Here is an 18,976-nt window from a genome sequence, read left to right as displayed (position 1 = left end):
CACACTGGGTGTCAAATTTCAACATGAGACTTGGTGGGGACAAGCAAACCACATCCAAACCACAGCAGCATGAAAGGGGATGAGTCAGATCTTGGGTTACTATTGAAAAGGGCTGTGTGTGCCTGCTGGGATTCCTAGTGCACATGGAGAGCGAAGTGAGTCCTGGGAAGCAGAGACTTAATGCAGAGGGGGCTGGCTGTTAAAATTTTGAATTCCCTAGGGCCTGGCAGTGTGAGTTGGAAGACAAAAATGACTGGGTGCCTCTGGGAGGGCCTAGCAGTCCAGGCGAGCAGAAGCTCTCAGAGCCAGAACCAACAGAGCTGGCAGAAGGGAGCGATGTTTGGATGGAACCAGGAATGCTGGAGTTGGCTGGGATGGAACCAAGAAGTCAAAACAGAGTAAGGCACTAGAATTAGCTGGGCAGAGTCCTGAAGCAGATTCAGGTGGATAAGGGTTTAGCTAATGTATAGTATTGCCTCTGTGTAAGAGGCTATAAAGGATTTTTGTGAGTTTATCTTGGGTTGTAACACCCATAAATACTTGAGAGATGGACTGCAACTTTTAAAAAGTTGATGTAATTCACATGCCATAAAACTTGTCATTTTATTATGTACAATCCAGTGGTTTTTCGTACATTCACTTTGTTGTGCAGACATCACCATTAAACCGTGAAAATTTTGGTTCATTCCAAAAGGAAACCCCATAGTCATTGGCAGTCACTTCCAATTCTTCCCTCTGCCCAGGTCCCAGCAACCAATAAGCTATGTTCTGTGTCGATGGATTTGCTTCTTCTGAACCTTTCATGTATATAGAATCATACAATATGCGGACTTCTGTGTCTGGCTTTTTCATTTAGCATACTTTTTTCAAAGGCCCATCCATGCCGTAGCATGCGTCAGTGCTTCCTTCCTTTGTAAATGCGTCAGTGCTTCCATCCTTTGTATTGCTGAGTAATATTCCAATGTATAGCCCGGCAACATTGTATCAGTTCATCAGCTGCTGAACATGGGGATTGTTTGCATTTTGGATTATTATGAACAATGATTCTGTGGGCATTTGTGTGTGCATTTTTGTCAAATCCTTTTCTGTGTAGAGATGATCATGTGGGTTCTGTACATGGTTCTATTAATATGGTATTTTACATTGATTGAGTTTTATATGTTGGACCGGTCTTGTATTCCTAGGATAAATCCGACTTGGTCGTAGCTTATAATCCTTTTTATATTTTGCTGTGTTCAGTCTGCTAGTATTTTGTTCAGAATTATTTCATCTATGTTCATAAGGGATATTGGTCTGTAGTGCTTTAAATTTTTACTTATGTTCATTATTCACTTTTAAAAACTGACAAAAATTGTATATATGGTGTACAACATATTTTGAAATATGTATACATTGTAGAAAAGCTAAATCAAGCTAATTATGTGCATTGCCTCACATATTATTTTTTGCGATGTCACATATTGCAGAATCTAATTTTTAAAGGCCAAATAGTATTCCGTTTGCCATATATGTTTTCTTCATTTATCTGTTGATGGACACTTATGCTGATTTCCTGTCTTGGCTATTATGAATAATGCTGCAGTGAACATGGGAGTACACATTGTCTTCAGTATACTGATTTCATTTTCTTTGGATATATACTCAGAAGTGAGATTGCTGCATCATATGGTAGTTCTGTTTTTTTTGAGATGGAATTTTGCTCTTATCACCCAGGCTGGAGTGCAATGGTGCGATCTTGGCTCATTGCAACTTCTGCCTCCCGGGTTCAAGTGATTCTCCTGCCTCAGCCTCCCAAGTAGCTGAGATTAAAGATGTGTGCCACCACACCCGGCTAATTTTTGTAGTTTTAGTAGAGATGGGATTTTGCCATGTTGGCCAGGCTGGTCTCAAACTCTTGTCCTCAGGCAGTCTGCTTGGCTCGGCCTCCCAGAGTGTTGGGATTACAGGTGTGAGCCACTGTGTCCGGCCGGTAGTTCTATTTTTAATTTTTGAGGAACCTCCATACTGTTTTCCATAATGGCTGTATTAATTCATATTCCTTTCAATGGTGTAGATGGTTCCCTTTTCTCCACGTTCTTGCCAATACTTGTTGATCTTTTTCATAATAGCCATTCTAACAGGTGTGAGGTAAAGGGTCTGTAGTACTCTTGCAGTGTCTTTGCTGATATTCTGTGTTTTCCTGTTCTTTATTTCATTTATTTCCACTCTAGTCTTTATTATTTCTTCATTATTTAGGAGTGTTATTTAATTTCCATATATTTGTGATTTTTCCTTCCTTTTATTGGTACGTATTGAGTTCTACTTTTATTCCATTGTGGTTGGAAAACACACTTTGACTTAATCATTTTAAATTTATTGAGGTTCATTTTATAGCCTAACATATTGTCTGCTGGAGGACGTTCCATGTATTCTTAAGAATGTACATTCTGGCCAGGCGTGGTGGCTCACGCCTGTAATCCCAGCACTTTGGGAGGCCGAGGTGGGCAGATCACGAGGTCAAGAGATCAAGACCATCCTGGCCAACATGTGTGAAACCCCACCTTTACTAAAAATATAAAAATTAGCTGGGCATGGTGGCGCGCGCCTTTAGTCCCAGCTACTTGGGAGGCTGAGGCAGGAGAATTGCTTGAATCCAGGGAGTCGAGGTTGCAGTGAGCTGAGATTGTGCCTGGTGATGAAGTGAGATTCTGTCTCAAAAAAAAAAAAAAAATTCTGCTCTTGTTGGGTAGATTGTTCGGTAGATTTCTGTTGGTACTAGTTGATTTATAGTGTTGGTCAAGTTTTCTATTTCCTTGCTGATCTTTTGTCTAGTTGTTCTAACAGTTGTGGAATGAAAGGTATTGAATTACCCATTTTTCCCTTCAATTATTTTAGATTTTGCTTTGTATATTTTGGGGCTCTGTTCTTATGTGTGTTTATATTGGTTGTCTCTTCTTGATGAATTAACCCTGTTAGCATTATAAGATGTCCTTCTTTATCTCTAGTAGCAAGCGTTTTCTTAAAGTCTGTTTTGCCTGTTAGTATAACCATTCCAGCTCTCGTGGGGTTTCTTTTTGCATGGTATATATATTTTTCATAGTTTCACTTTCAACCTTTTTGTGTCTTTGAGTATAAAGTGTGTCTTTTGTAGACAGCGTATAGTTGAATTTTGTTTTAAAATTTTAATGCATTCTGCCAATCTATGTCTTTTAATTGTAGTGTTTAATTCATTTAAGTTTAATGCAGTTACTGATGAGATAGGATTTATTTATGCTATTTGGCTATATTCTACGTATCTTTGTCTTTTTTGTTCTTCTGTTACTGCCTTATTTTATGTTAAATATTTTTTCAAGTAACATTTTAATTTCCTTGCCATTTATTTTCCTCTATGTTTTTGAGTTATTTGCTTAGTGGTTGCCCTGGGGATTACAGTTAACATCTTAATTTATAACAATCTAATTCAGATTAATACCAACGTAATAATATACAAAAACTTTGCTCCTATATAGCTCTGTTCTATTCCTTGTTTACTCTTATTGTCACATATTACCTCTTTATAGATTGTGTGCTTTTCAACATAGGTTTATAACAACAGTTCTATGCTTTTGTCATTTAAATCAGATAGAAAAAAGAGTACATTTATCCCATTTTAAATATTTTAGAAATGCTTAAGAATGTTTAAAAAATTAAACTATATTACGTTTTAAAATACATTTATACTATTTGTAAAATATTCACTTCTGCAGTTACCTTTATATTTACTCCTATATTTCTTCATTGATTTGATTTACTGTCTAGTGTCTTTTCATTTCAGCTTGGTGGAAAAGTTCCTTTATTTCTTGTAGAGCAGGTCTGCTAGTAATGAACTCTGTTTTTATTTGGAATGTCTTAATGTCTCCTTCGTTTTCAAAGAATAGTTTTGCTGACATAGAATTCTTGGTTGACAGTTATTTTCCTTTCAGCTCTGACTATGTTATCCCACTGCTTTCTGGTCTCCATGGTTTTCAATGATAAATCGGCTGTTAATCTTACTGAGGATTCCTTGCACATGATGAGTCCCTTCTCCAATGCTGCTTTCAAGATTCTCTTTAGTCTTTGGCTATTAACAGGTTCTTAGTTTTGAATTACAAATTCACTGTTAGTCTGCCCACATTTCATCATCCCTATTTGAAGGGACAGCATGGGACACTTTTGTCAGCGCTTTAATTCAACACTTGTGATATCTCTGTAGCATTTTGTTGATCTATCAGCTTTATGGTTTAGTAATATGTGGTTTTGTCTTTCACTGTCATATTACTTAATAGAACTTCAGAGTGATATTTATGTGATCCGTTCCCATAACTTATTCACTTAATAGATTTGTTGAACACCTGTATATGGAAGGCTGTGTGCAAGACTTTCAGTTTTCTTAGATAAATGACACATGATCCTAATTGTGAAGATGACACATTTGATTGGCAGAGCACACAAACTTAACTAATTACTATTCAATTAGGATGAAGGTATACTATGTGCATAAATGTAGTAGTTTGGAAGCAAGGAGTAGGAAGTCACTGATTTTCATATGTGGTAAATGAGCAAACTGAGGAGATTAGATAGATTAGCAATTTGAGACCTGGAGTTATCTAAATTAGAAAGTGACAGAATCAAGGACTAGAAGTCACCCTTCTGGGTTCTTTCTATGAAATGATGATTCTAGAATGTGGCTCTTTTCTATGTTCAAGCATCATAGGTAAAAATGATTTCTTAAGCCAGGTAAGTGTGTGAAGCACAGACTGGCTATTTTGCTTCAAAAGGTGTTTATGGTAAAAATCAAAGCAAACAGTATTTATTTATGCTTATTATATTGTATTAATATGAATTAAGTAAACAAGTGACTATGTTGGAACTTGAGATGTCAAAATATGAAAAGATACTTGCTCTTATTAAATTTACCTTAGTTGTTTTATTTTCCTTTTTATTGTTATCTGTTTTATCAAAAGAACTCTTCTCCCCCATACATCTGTAGTGAAATTTTGAATAGGTGCAGTTTGTATTAGAGCCTCCTTAAAAATAAAGTTACAGATCAATCAAAACTATATTCATTCTCCATAGGATAAAGCATGACATTTCTGGGCATACAGTTTTAATTTTAATCTCCATGCCTCCGTTTCTATTCTCCCATGAGTCTTTGCAGCAGGACAAGGAAAAGCAAGTCTTATAAAAAGAAATACAGTATGTGGTGCTTATTAAAGTTACATACATCTTCTCACAGGAGAAATTTGATTTATTGCAGGTTGTGCATATGTCGCATATGGACATTTCTAGGGAACAGATTCCTTATTGCTGAGCAGTGAATGGCTTCTAGTACTCCATTATTGCTCCGGGAACATGTTAGTAATAATTATGAAAGGTAGGATACCATGAAATCTGTAAGGTGATTTGGCAGAAGTCGATGCTGTTGGTGCCAGGATTTGGGTACCGTACCACGGTTTCCTGTTTTCAAATGTATTAATTGATCCGCAAAGGACATCTTTTGGAGACAAGAATTCAGACAGACTGGCACAGCCTGGACCTCCGCCAAGACTGCTCGGAAGGTTGCCATACTGGGAGCAAAAGAGTGAGAGAGAGAGAAAGAGGGAGAGAGAGAGGCAGAGGGAGAGCTGAGGAAAGAAAAAAAGGCAAGACTTGGCACAGCTCAGTCAAATCAGCTTCTTTTGTCTGCTTTCTCGGCTTGAGCTTCAGGAAAGAAAACCGTCCTGGGGTACAGAAAAACTCAGAACTTTTTGGTTTTCAAACTTAGAAGGCTTTTTAAGTCTCTTGGGCTATTTGAAAGTGTTGGTACATACAATGACGTTTAGTCACCAGTATTAAGGGAAATAAAAGCCTTTTTCAAAACGAAGCTTCCACAGTGTCCATGCATTTGGGAAATACTATATTTGATTTTTTGCATGTATGATTATAGCATGAGAGACAGGATTAATATAGAAGATGGCAAGGCAAATTTCTAATTAGAGGGAATATTAATTTTCTACAAAATAAAGTTTGTTCATCAATACAAACCTGCTTTCAAATCAAATCAGAAAGACATCCTTCGGAATGTGTTCAGAACGTAAGTTTTTAGATTTTATTTTATTTTATTTTTAGACATTTATAGACATTAACTTTTCAAGGAGCCTTTCTAAGATTTTGTGCAGCCCAGCCAGGAAGTCAGAGTAAAAGTTGTTTTATCCATGTGTTTAAGAAAACGTTTTCTTAAAGCAACAGCTTTTATTTCTGCTGCTTCATGCTGTCCTAAACTACATCCCCCAGCAATTAGTGACAACACTGAAGACCAGAAAGGCAAGCTGAAGACACCAGACTTCGCTTGAAGGGCAAACAAGAAATGTGAGCTTGGTCATTATTTTTTTTGTGTGTCTTTGCTCTGAACCATTTTTGGGAGGTGGGTGAGGAGGTGTCTATGTCTAAGAGATGTATGCGATTAGTGAATTCTCATTGTGAGGAGGAAATGATGAAAGGTGATTTTTATGATGTTGGCAGAAATGGCTGGGAATGGTAGAGAATAGAATTTAAATCTTTTGGAGAAGTAGTGGTGAGCTGTGTTTGCAATACTTGGAGAAAAATTCCTTATTTTTGGTTGATTAGATTTTATAATTAAACGATTACTGTAGCCTGGCTCTCTCAAAATGTTTTAAGTAGAAGGAAAATTTAGAAAGTTTACCGATTTTCTTTTTAATACTACCTGGTGTTTTACTTAGATATATACTTTATATCTGATTTCTGAACAATAAATCCTTCCTATTAGGCCTGATTATGATTGGATTGTGATAATTCTGTTCTTAAAAATCAGCATTATTGTAGGAGAGGTTAACTGTAAGGCATGTGTTACTGTGGACCACCCTCATTGTAAGTGTTCTGTTTTTAAAGAGGGTTTGACTTGTAGGATTAGGTTATGACTTCCTATAATCATGTATTTTCTTTTTATTTTATATGCTGAAAGAATACAGGAAAATTGTATCTATTCACATAAGTACTCATCATTTTGGGCAGTATAAAAGACTGCCCCTGGATCTGTGCTTTTGTTTTGAGTATGTAATCATTGATTTGTTAATCCTTCGACAATAAAAACCTGTCTATAGCTTTCCATTATTGAGCGCCTTAAATGATCAATTGTTTCAGATGTTTTTTTATAAAACTATAGTGACACATCAGCAATCCTGAAAATGGCATTTAATATATAAATATGATTGAAAAATATATGAAATCTAACAGAGGTGTTTGAACAGTTAAGCTTAAGTATATTCTTCAACTTTTTAATTAATCAACATTTTGATTTTCAGTAAAATGAAATCACTTAACGTTTATGTGTGTTGCCAAAATGACAACCTTTGTTTAATAAGCTCCTTTATACACTACCTCGCTGATACTCCTAAAATGGACGCCAAGACATGAAAGACATGCTGATAGGCACTGGGAAGGAAATGTTTGCCTGACTGCAGTCTTCCTTTTTGAATTGATTACAGGATCATTCATGCCTATACTAAAAACAACAATATATGAAACAAAAAGAAAGTTCAGCAAATAAGTTTAAATTAGAGCTTCATTTTAATACCGTCTTATTGCCGATTTATATTTACTTCCATTTACTTCTTAAACATTTAACATAACTTCTTGCCATTTAGGTTTGCTAAATATATAACTTATTTAATTTTTAAGTCCATTTTTTCTTGAAGTTAAAATAATTTTTGCTAGCTGATTTCTTAACTTCTTTGCAGCGAACTCAGAACAAACTTATATCCAAACTATTTCATGTCCAATTATTTTCTAACAGTGTGATCAAAAGTAGGTGAATTAAAAAACAAATATGTCAGAATATACCTTAAGAAGTAGTAAATTTTTTGATACTGGTAAAACTACATTTTATAGTGTGTATTAAACTTAAAATTTGATAAATATTAGCTATTATAGTCACTGAAGTTTCTTACCAATAGATTCTCTCTGGCCTACTCATTACATAGCTTAAAATGAAAGAAAATCTCCTATACGGATGTTCCTTGTAAACCGGGTATAATGGACACGTTTTTGTGCAAGCTTTTTTTAAAAAAAGTGTAATTAAGAAGTTGCGTTGATTACATTTTTTAAAAAAGACATTTAGTTGTAACATAATGCATGCTTCTTTACTTTTACACCTTTTGTACTACAAACACATTGACATTTAGGTTATTAACTATTTCCATATTAGTATTAGTATTTCAAATCTTATTTTAAAGTATATAAATACTAGTGGTTTGATTGTAAATGAACTCTATCTCAGTTCATATTTATTGTCTTTTGAATTGTATAATATTTTGAAGTAAAATTATTAAGGCAGAAATGCATTAATATTTAACTGCTACTTGATGTCTATTATTAAATTCCATTTTGATGTATGTACCTGAACATACAAGCACATTATTCTACAAATTAATGCGAACTTCTCAGGGAGCGTTAGTCCAGTATTTTATAATTACTCGCACATTTATTCATTTATTCAACAAATGTTTATTGAGCACTCCCTTAAATATGCTAATATTTTATTGATAAAGTTATTTTGGGTAACGGGGATGGAAGAGGGAATAGATTTAAAATAAAATTTAAATGCCTAGATAGAAAAAGGCAGTACTATAATGAGATTTATTTCAACAAAGTATGTTCACTTTTCTTGCACAATACACATATTGTAGAGTGTGATTATAAAAAATCAGGATATTAGCTGTATTACACATAGCTGTAAGAATCTTGTTTTATGACTATTTTGGTTGTTACATTTTATTGGCCAGAAAACTTGAGTTGTTCAAGTCTTCTGACAGACATGTAAAATAAGCAATTCAAATCAGGGAGGAAGAAACTGAGATTGAGCCACTGCTCACATGCTAGATCTTACATATGTCAAAGCAGGTGTAACTGAACCTTTGAAGATGTGGCTGCAACGTAAACAACAGTGGCCTGTTTATGTGGGATTTTTTTTCTTTCCTTTGTTTTCTGTTGTGAGACAAAGGAGGAAGATAAGGCCCATCCCACATCCTGAGGCCAGCGTGGCCCTTTGAAAGAAGGTTTGCTAGGGGGTGTGGTGTATTTTAAATGGACCTATCAGTTCACTTTCTATATTCTAGTGGTTCGTGTGTGTGTATGTGTGTGAGTGAGAGAGAGAGAGAGAGAGTGCATTTAACTCAGTGACCTAACTTTATTCCATGCAGTTGTTCTCTGATACAAAAAGAAGGCATAGGTTCATCTTTGAAGAGGAGATAAGTCACGTGATCCGATGAGATGTGCTTGTAGGCTGCTTTGGTGGCCCAGGCGTGAGGCAGAGCTGGTGGCCCATGGAATGGAGTTGAGAGGTGTCTCAGCCGTGGGTATACACTGCTGAGGTCATTCAGCAGTTACTCCCGGAGGACTTGCTCTGTGCCAGGCAAAAGATAGAATTGCTGCCCACGGGAATTCCTAGTGTAGTTGGGTAGAGGAGAGGATAGGAGTAATTGATGAACGTAGATACCTTTTCAGGTTACCAAATACCTTCGCCTGTTATTCCATGTAATCCAAGCAGCCATGCTGGGCACAGGGACTGGTACACAATGGCCACTTAATAAGTATTCGTGGAAGAAATAAACCGAGTGGTGAACCAGAGTATTATCTTGAGTCTTATTTGACGAAGAGAGTGTTTTTTCCATCATGGATAGAAAAACAAAAAGCACTGTGCTTTCTTTATCTTGTTTCTCTGTTGCTGGTTATGGGTTTAGAGGGGTGCAGCAGAGGGCCACATTATTTGTGACCATATTAGGCTCTCTTGAGGTGGCCATTGGAGATGATATAAAAGAAGGACTTGACCGGTGTGGGGTGGCCCTGGACACCTGCTTTCTCTCTGGCCAGCCCTCCGTTGTCTTGCATTCCCTCTGTCCTCATTTTCCCAAAGGATCCCATATTGTACCTTAGGACTTGGTGGTGTGGCCTGAGCATGCAGCAGGCCAGTGGAGTGCCCAGTGAGTTTAAAGTGTTTCTTTTGAGGGCAGGACAAAGGCAGAGGGAATGGAGACAGAGAAGATGGTGAGGGCAGTTGTGCAGAGCTGAGGGCGCTGCCCAGCAAGCAGCTTCTGTCCTGCTGTAGCTGCAGCACCAGGGGCCTGTGAGGGAGCGAGGGTGAATGTGGGGTCCTGGGTTAGACTGCAATATCAGCAACCGCAGGCGTTGAGAGGGCATAATGTGTTATTGGGGGGCTGCATGAGGGGATGTAAATGGGTTGCTGAGGCCAGTTCATGTTGAACAGCGTCTTTCTGGGTCTTTCTCCAGGGAGGTTTTGAGGCCCAGGAGAGGGAGAGGCAGGGTCAGGATCATTGTGTATAGTTCTGTGTCCAAGGCAGTGAGGGGCTGGAATTTAGCCTCTGCTTTGCTGCCCAAGCACTGTGCCATGATCTGCTGCAGGAAGGTACCAAGTCCCCATTGTGCTTGTGGAGATCCTGGGGTGCATACAGGCTTGGAACTGGAATAGCAGGTATTGGGAGAAGGTCAAAGGTCTGTGGCCAGGGAGCGCAGCGTTCCAGTATCTGACCGTGGAGTCTAGGGAGCTAGGGGATGTGATCAGAAGTGTTCTAGAGAACATGGTGAAACAGGGAAGGATGAGTAAGTAGAAATTTAGATCAAGTGAAAGAAAAGGTTCTGAGAGTACTGGAGTTAGGAGTTTATTCTGAAACTCATCAGATTCTGAATAATTGTACCACCTCTGCAAAGCTCGACTTAAAAGTTTGGCCATGAGTTGTGCTTAGGTTATTTTATTTCTCCAAAAGCAAGCAGAAAGTGAAAAATGTTACCTGTGTGTGTTCTGTATTGCATGTTATCAGAGGAGACGAACATTTTCTTCTCTTACAGTTAAGAATCTCTCAGTCTTATACAATTAGAATACCCCTTATGTGTGGATCTGGAGGTTTTGTGCAAAATATTGAAGAATTAGTCCCTCTGGAGTGATGCCATTCTTTTATCCTTGTCTATCAATGTCATTTATATCTCTTTTCCTATTAGCCCTTCTAAGTTATTGTACCTCATCTGAAAAGATCAAATTGTTCTCAAAGACGCAGGAGTGTTTCACCTTAGCTGTATTCATGGGAAAGCTGCCTTTGAAACAAATACTCCTTTATCATCTTGGGTTAGAGATAATGTTCCTCAGCATCTCCCCAAACTGAGTTTGAATTTTGACTCAATTTTTTGGTTGTGGGACTTTGGCCAAGTTATGTAAACCTAATTTCTTCATTTGTGGAACAGGGATCATGGTATTTCTGTCACACGATTTTGGGAGGAGAAGTAAGGAAATACATGCAAAGCTCTTAGCATAGTGTCTGGTATGTAGTAAATACTGAATAAATGGTAGATATTATTTGTTTTTTAGAATTTTTTTTAATTTTTAGAAATTGTGATAAAATATGCATAACATGTATTTTACCATCTTAATCATTTTTAAGTGGTATCAGTTGCATTCACATTGTTATGCTGCCATTACCGTCATCAAGCCACAGAAGTCTTTTCATCTTGCAAAACCAAAATTCTGTACCCATAAACAATAACTTTCTATTCTTCCCTTCCCCAAACCCCGCAACAGATTCGTGGCAACCATGATTCTGTTTTCTGTCTCTATGAATTTGACTACTTCAGGTACCTCATATAAGTGGAATCATACAGTGTTTGTCCTTTTGTGACTGGCTTCTTTCACTTAGCATTATGTCCTCAGGATTCATACATGTTTTAGCATGTGTCAGAATTTCCTTCTTTTATAAGGCTGAATAATACTCCATTGTATGGACAGACAACATTTTCTTTCTCCATTCATCTGCCAGTGGAAACTTGGGTTGCTTCCACCTTTTGGCTATTGTGAATAATGGTGCTATGAACGTGAGTGCACAGATATCTCTTTGAGCTCCTGTTTCCAATTCTTTTGGGTGTATCCCCAAAAGTGGAATTCTGGGTTGATGGTTTCTTTTTTTCAGTGCAGCTTCAGTTGTACCCCCTTCTTTTGCCTTTGTGGTTTCTGATGAGAAATCTGCTGTCATTTGAGTTGTTTTGCCCTTCAGCTAAGATGTCCTTTTTCTCTCACTACTTTCAAAATCTTGCTCTGTCCTTAGTTTTCAAGGAGTGTGTTATGTTGTGCCTTTTTGTGGATTTCTCTGGGTGTATCCTGTTTGGGGATCATTCACCTTCTCGAATATGTAGGTTTATGTCTTTTGCTAAATTGGGGAAGTTTTCAGGCATTATTTCTTTGAGTACTTCCCCAGGTATACCCTGTTTCTCGTTTCCTTCCAAGACTTGGAGGAGGTGAATGTTAAAACTTTGTTATAGTTCTACCAGTGCTTGATATGGATTATTTTTTAAGTCTATTTTCTCTTTACTGTTCAGATTGGGTAATTTCTATTGTTCTTACCTTCAGATTCACCTATTCTTTCCTCTATCATCTTCATTCTGCTATTTAGCTCACCGGGTGAGTTTTAATTTCAGTTATTGTATTTTATCTGCTATGTCTTTACTGAGACTTTCTGTTTTTAAAATTTGTTTCCTGCCCATTTTTAGTTGTTTGTGGAAACATGTTTATAATGGCTACTTTCAAATCCTTGTCAGATAATTCCAACATCTGTGCCATCTCAATGTTGGCATCTCTTGACTGTCTTTTCTCATTTAAATTGAGGTTTTCCTGGTTCTTGGTATGGTAAATGATTTTGATTATATCCAGGCATGTTGGGTACTATGGTATGAGACTGGATTTTATATAAGCCTTCTGTGTTAACAAACCTTCCCCGACACTGTGCTAGCAGGGAAAAGGGGGGCACTCTCTCATTTCTGTGAGGTAGGGGAGTAGGAGGGTACCTTATTATTGCTAGGTGAGGGTGAAATTCAGGCTACCCATAGTTGATACTGTTATTTTTATTGTTAGTTTTGTACTTGGTGCAGTAACCTGGACAGTGTCTGAGCTGTGTATTCCTTAAATTTAGCTTATGTTGTTGGTGCTACTTGTGTTTGGTAACTTGTTTAATGATAGTTACATTCTCAAATTAGGGACTGAGCCTTCTTTAATCACTAGCTACCCAGAGATTAGTATGTGTTTACCAGTAGCACATTGAATAAAAGAGTATAAGAGATGACATTATAGTTTCTACTTTATTAATTTAGAAAATTTATTTTTACCCTACCTGGGTAAGAGTTCCATTTTTTTTGTTATTAACATGCAAGGTTTTATCAGACTTTTGCAACTTATTTTTAGAAGAGGTCGGTATATTAAAAATAGTCAGAAGAAACAGATTTGACTGAAGGCTTTAAAAATGTCAGTAATATTCTATTTCGTTTGTGAATTCAAACCTGTAGCTTCAGGTCAGTAACACAGATCTTAAAGATGATGCATATAACTTTGGAATAATATATTGTCATATAATGGTCATCTGTGCTGTAGCATTGACAGTGTGAGATCCCAGTTTTGCATCACTTACTAACTGGATAATCATGGGAAAATCTCCAAAACTCTAAAGGTTGACTTTTCCTACAAGTGAAGTGGCTGTTGTAATACCTATATCAAAGGGTTGTTCAGAATAGTAAATGAGATAATGTGCCTGAAAGCAATTTAGCTGGTAGATATCACAAACATGGGAGATAATTATCTAGATTAGTTACTCCAGACACATGAGGGGTGATGGATAATGTACCTAATTCTGTATGCTTTTCAGCTGTGCATTCCAATAGACTGTGCTGTATATGTATATATTTAAAATGCTTTAAAATTGTTTAAATATGGAAGACCTTCAAACATATAGCAAAGTATTAAATAAAATAGAATGAATACACATATACCCATTATCCAGAAGTGACAAATACCATATTTATTTTCCTCAGATATTAAAAAAAATTAAGGATATAAGTAAAGCCTTATTCTCTCATTTCTGAAATTGGTATAGAACACTGTCATGCACATTTTTGTGGAATTACCGTATATACATGTAGCCATAAACAATATATTTTACATGTTTAAAAACTTAGATAAAATATTTTGTACTGTTGCTATCCTTTTGCAAATGAAATTAGATATTTCTGAGCATGACCTCTATTGCTAATGCAGGTATAAGGCTGTAGAGTGTCTCATTTTAGCGTAGCCATTCTCTGGTGGATAGGCATTTGGAGATCTGCCTTGTGCTACCCATGCTGTCATGACCCTCCTACACATCTGGGTGATCTCTAGGGGACGACTTAGAAATGGAGCCCAGTTTCTGAATATTTCAACTTCATTCAGTAATGCCACACTATTCTCCCAAGCATTTGTACTGTGAACCCAAAAGTATCTGAGACAGGTCTCAATCAATTTAGAAAGTTTATTTTGCGAAGGTTAAGGATGCATCTGTGACACAGCCTCAGGAGGTCCTGACATGTGCCCAGGGTGGTTGGGGTACAGCTTGGTTTTATACCTTTTAGGGAGACATAAAACACATCAATCAATACCTGTAAGATGTACACTGGTTTGATCTGGAAGGGCAGGACAACTTGAAGCAGGGGCTTCTAGGTCATAGGTAGATATAAAAATTTTGATTGGCAACTGGTTGAAAGAATTATCCTCAATAAGAAGGAATGTCTGGGTTATGATAAGGGGTTGTGGAGACCAAGGTTTTATCATGCAAATGAAGCCCCCTGGTAGAAGGTTTCAGAGAGAATAGATTGTAAATGTTTCTTAACAGACTTAAGGTCTGTGTTGATATTAATGCTGCTCTGCTTTTCCTGAATTCTAAAAGGGAGAAGGATATAATGAGGCATGTCCAACCCCCCTTCACATCATAGCCTGAACTGGTTTTTTAGGTTTACTTTGGAAAGCCCTTGGCCAAGAGGAGAGGTCCATTCAGATGGTTGAGGGGGGCTTAGAATTTTATTTTTGGTTTACAGTACCCATTTATATTCCTGTGCTAGGATATCAACATTCTTGTCTCACTGTATCTTCACCAACAGTTGGTAGTACCAGACTTTAACATTTTTTTCAATCTGATGGGCAAGAAATATTTTGCTGTTATTTTTATTGGTATAGCTGATTAGTTAGTGAGATTGAACATCTTTTTACATTGGCAATTTAGATTTCCTTTTCTGTGCATTCTCTCCATATCCTTTGCACAGTATTCTTTTGAGTTTTATTCTTACTAATTTGTAGCATATTAACTAATCCTTTGTTATGCTGATTGAAAATACCTTCTCAATCTTTTTTTTTTTTTTTTTTTCATTTTCCTTATGGCAACTTGGAAATGAACTATGGAATATGTTTGAAAAATTGGAATGTTTTCATTTTTCATTTTCAGAAGTGATTTTAGTGATAATACATGCTTACAATCCATGCTTTCCAATGAGGGCAGAGAGGGCTAATGGGACTAATTTCTTAAAATGCATCAGAATTTTATCTCCTTAATTAACATCTAGAGGAAAAAGTTTCTTATTTTCCATGTAAACTTTTGGTCAACTTGAAATCTCAGGCAGATTCTTAGTTCCAAGGCATCCATCATTGAATTAAAGACTATTGTGGAGTTTTACTCTGTTATTTGCAGGGACTGCTACGGCACACCGATAATATAGGCACATTCCCATTGCATCTGCAACGTTACCAAATAGGAGTTCTAGGGCCCTTAGAAAGAATGTTCTGTTGATCTGATTATAGTGCTTTCTATACAGTGAATAATCTCGGTGCAATAAGCACTTTCTCCTTCTCCTAACCAGTAGTCTTGCTGACAAAATAACTTAATTGAGAAATGCACACTGTTGGGGCAAGTGGATTGAGTTGTGGCTGAGGCTCCTTGTGTATCTTTTGTTGTGCAATCAAGTAGCACTTATTCACCGACTTTGCTCATGCTGTCCCGTATAAACAAAACCCACCTAATCTCCCAAATCACTTTGCAAAACAAAAGAACACACAGAAGATACAGAAACCAGGAGGACCAGGCGGCTGTGGAGTATTTTAGGCAGCACTCCCTCTTTCCCTGCTAGTCACCATGTATATGAAACTGCTTTAGTAATTATACATCTGTTTTAAAATTGGAATGGGAAAGGATACTCTCTCCACAATCCTATAGGAACCCTCCTTGGTTGTTCAAACATTTGGCACCACTGAGTGTCTGCTGATGGTTTGCCACAGTCATGGGTGAGGTTCTAGGCAGATATTAACAGCTGATGGAAGAGCGGGCTTGCAAACCCAAACGTGGAAGTCAGACCTTGAGGTCTGGATCTCACAGACTTGCCTTTCTTAAGGACAGTGGCCATATGGTTTGCTCAGTCAATTCCAGTTGGCCTTATTGTACTCGTTTGCCATTTACTGCAGGGAGTGAGCCTCCCTTCAGCCTATAGGAACCAGTGAAGTGTCCTCTCATTGGCTAGCTTTGATATTCCCTTCTTTTTCCACTTACTGAATTCTTCCCTGGAATCAGTATTTGGCTCCAGTCACCATCTCTGCACCATTCCTCTACTGTTTAAAAGTTTTAATGAAAACTTCAATAAAGAGTGTATGAAAATAATGACTGTTGTTTAATTACAAACCCTGTTTTCTCTAGGTTATCTAAGTCAGTGCAACTCTGTGAGAGAGACTGGCAGACACACACCACACACACGTTTCAAGTGAGGAAATAGAGGCCCGGAGAAGTGAAGTGCCTGGCCTTGTTAGTAGCAATGCTAGAGCTTAAATCAAGTCCTCTGCTTCCAGAGTTGTTGTGCTTCTCATGATTTCACATTTGTTCACTCTGTCATGGGACCACCAGGAGAACAGCAAGTTGCTGCTTTTATAGTAGCCCCTCCATACACCCTTGGGACTGTGTCCTTAGGTCAGCCCTTCTGTCCGCCACCCACCCACCTACCTACCCACTCACACACCCACCCACCTAAGTACCCACCCACCTACCCACCTACCCCTCCCCTCCACCCACCTACCCCTCTACCCACCTACCCATCCACCTACCCCATCCATCCACCTTCCCACCCACCTACCCACCCACCTACCCAACTATCTACCCCATCCATCCATCCATGCAGCTGTCAGCCTGTTATTCATTTAGTCTCTGAGTCCCTCAGTGCCTCTGAGTGATGAGGCCACATCATGGCTAGAACACAGATAACCCCTGCCATCACCCAGCTGATGGTACAGTGGTGAAGGACTACAGACCAGTAAATGTGGCCAAGCGCAGTGACTGTTAGGAGAGGAGAAAGGATCCTGCTTTTCCTCACCTTCCTGTCCCTCTGCAACTCAGAGGGAGAATCAAAATTCACATTTTTTAGAGAACATGGATCTCTCAGAATGTGAGTTTCATGAGTTTTTTTTTTTAATTTAACACTGAGTATAGCACTCTGAAAAATAAACACTCTAGAGTTTTAGTGTCTTAGAGGTCATTTAGTTTGCCTCCTTGTAATCAAACCGATGAGAATCTCCTTTTTTGACCTTCTGAAAAGCAGATGCTAGAATCTCTGGGCAGCAGTCCCCATGGTACTCCAGTGCCTAGCAAAGAGGTACATAATGAGATATTCTGTGTGTCTCTGACTCAGAACATTCCTATTTCATCTTTCACCTGGCTTCCTTCTAATGCTTTGCAATAACAGATCAGTGTAGTTGAGTTTTGTTTAGCTATTTCTGGATGTAAGCATTTTTAAAAAAGGAAGAAGAAGCAAAAGAAAACCACAAAAGCCCAACATGCTGTTTAAATAAAGAAAAATGAGTTTTACTTCCAAGAGAGCTTTTGCCATTTTCTTAATGCTTATTCTCCTTCTGAGAGCTCGTTATGGAATGGAGTGTGACAGTAGTTTACCATGGTGAGCCTGTCTTGTTCGGGCCAGGGGATGAATTAGAGCACTGAAAAAGGCCAGAGGAGCAGGCAGAACTGTACCTAAATTATCCCCGGATATTGCTAAGTGATTCTACTTTTTTAAAGACCTCCAGAGAGAGCATCCCTAATCTCCTTTAGTTTGCCTTTACAGTGTTTAATAACCTTTGCCGTCAAGAAATTCTTGCTCATATTTAACCCAGCTGTCCCTTGCCACCAATCACTCCCATTTCTCTTGTTGTCCTTGATGGTGACAGAATATAGGGGTCATTGTCTTCTCGATAATATACTTAATGTTCCTGAAGGGTATCAGGAAGGCCTCCCTGAGCCCAGACTTCTGCAAGTGAGAGAAATACAAATTTTTTCTCCTGTACACCCTCGTTCTCAGTGGTCCTATTTGGACATATAATCTCTGACATTTGTTCTTAAGTCTCTGTTGCAAACATTCACATCAGGCCTGTCTGGAGATACCCATTGGTTCCATTTTCACTCACAGGGCAAGATCCTTTCATGATTTCCCTGGCGGTTGATTCATTCACATTAACTCCTGTTTGTTGAGCCCTCACTAGGTGGGAGGTACCACCCTAGTGGCTGATGGGATGTGAAGAGGAGTGACTCCCACTGACTTGCACCTAGAAGGAGGAGCCTGAATGTCACCTGCCAGTTACAGTCCTTGTGATAGTCTGTGGATTGGAACTGCTGGTTTCTCTCTTCCACAAAGACTGTTTTCCTGATTTATATTTTGGTGCATTTAGAGTTTACATTGACCCCATCCTCAGAAAGTTAAGGCACTATCATGTTATTCATGCCGTCTACTCTTGATTCATTTTATAAATGCCCCGAGGAAGTTTGCACATAGAAACTTTGGCCTGTGAGCAACTGGCGAGGCTGTTTCCCATTAGATTCTGGGCAGTCCTCACGAGGGGGTGTGATGGATCTTTGCAGGTCTCCAGCACTTATCAGAAATGCCTGGCACATTTTAAACAAACTAATGGCTGGTGGTTGGTTGTCAAATGAGTTGCTGGGAAATTTTTTTTTTTTAGTTCTCTGTCTTTCTACTCCTTTCACCTCAACATAAAAGCAGCCCAGAGCTTCTGCTTGGCTGCCAGTGTAGGCAGCCCTCCCACCTCGGCTGCCAAGCTCTTAGCAGATGAAATAAAAGTCTATTTATAACTGGCCTCTGATGG

At 38.2% G+C, this 18,976-nt stretch overlaps 1 protein-coding gene across 11 annotated transcripts in view; it reads left to right on the top strand.

The window, feature by feature from the left end:
• MSRA (methionine sulfoxide reductase A) overlaps positions 1-18,976 on the top strand; it is a 385,886-nt gene that overhangs the window by 37,125 nt on the left and 329,785 nt on the right. The window contains exon 1 of one of the 11 annotated variants that reach the window (XM_054561187.2): positions 3,743-6,345. The exons of the other annotated variants lie outside the window; for them this stretch is intronic. The gene's annotated coding sequence lies outside the window, so the exon portion shown is untranslated. Of the gene's footprint in view, positions 1-3,742; positions 6,346-18,976 lie in introns of those variants that run through there. 11 annotated transcript variants of the gene reach the window in all.

This window comes from Pongo abelii, chromosome 7 (assembly GCF_028885655.2).
Source record: "Pongo abelii isolate AG06213 chromosome 7, NHGRI_mPonAbe1-v2.0_pri, whole genome shotgun sequence".
In the NCBI taxonomy this organism is placed as follows: Eukaryota; Metazoa; Chordata; class Mammalia; order Primates; family Hominidae; genus Pongo; species Pongo abelii.
Note: the sequence above shows the minus strand (reverse complement) of the source record. Positions and strands in the feature narration are given on the sequence as shown.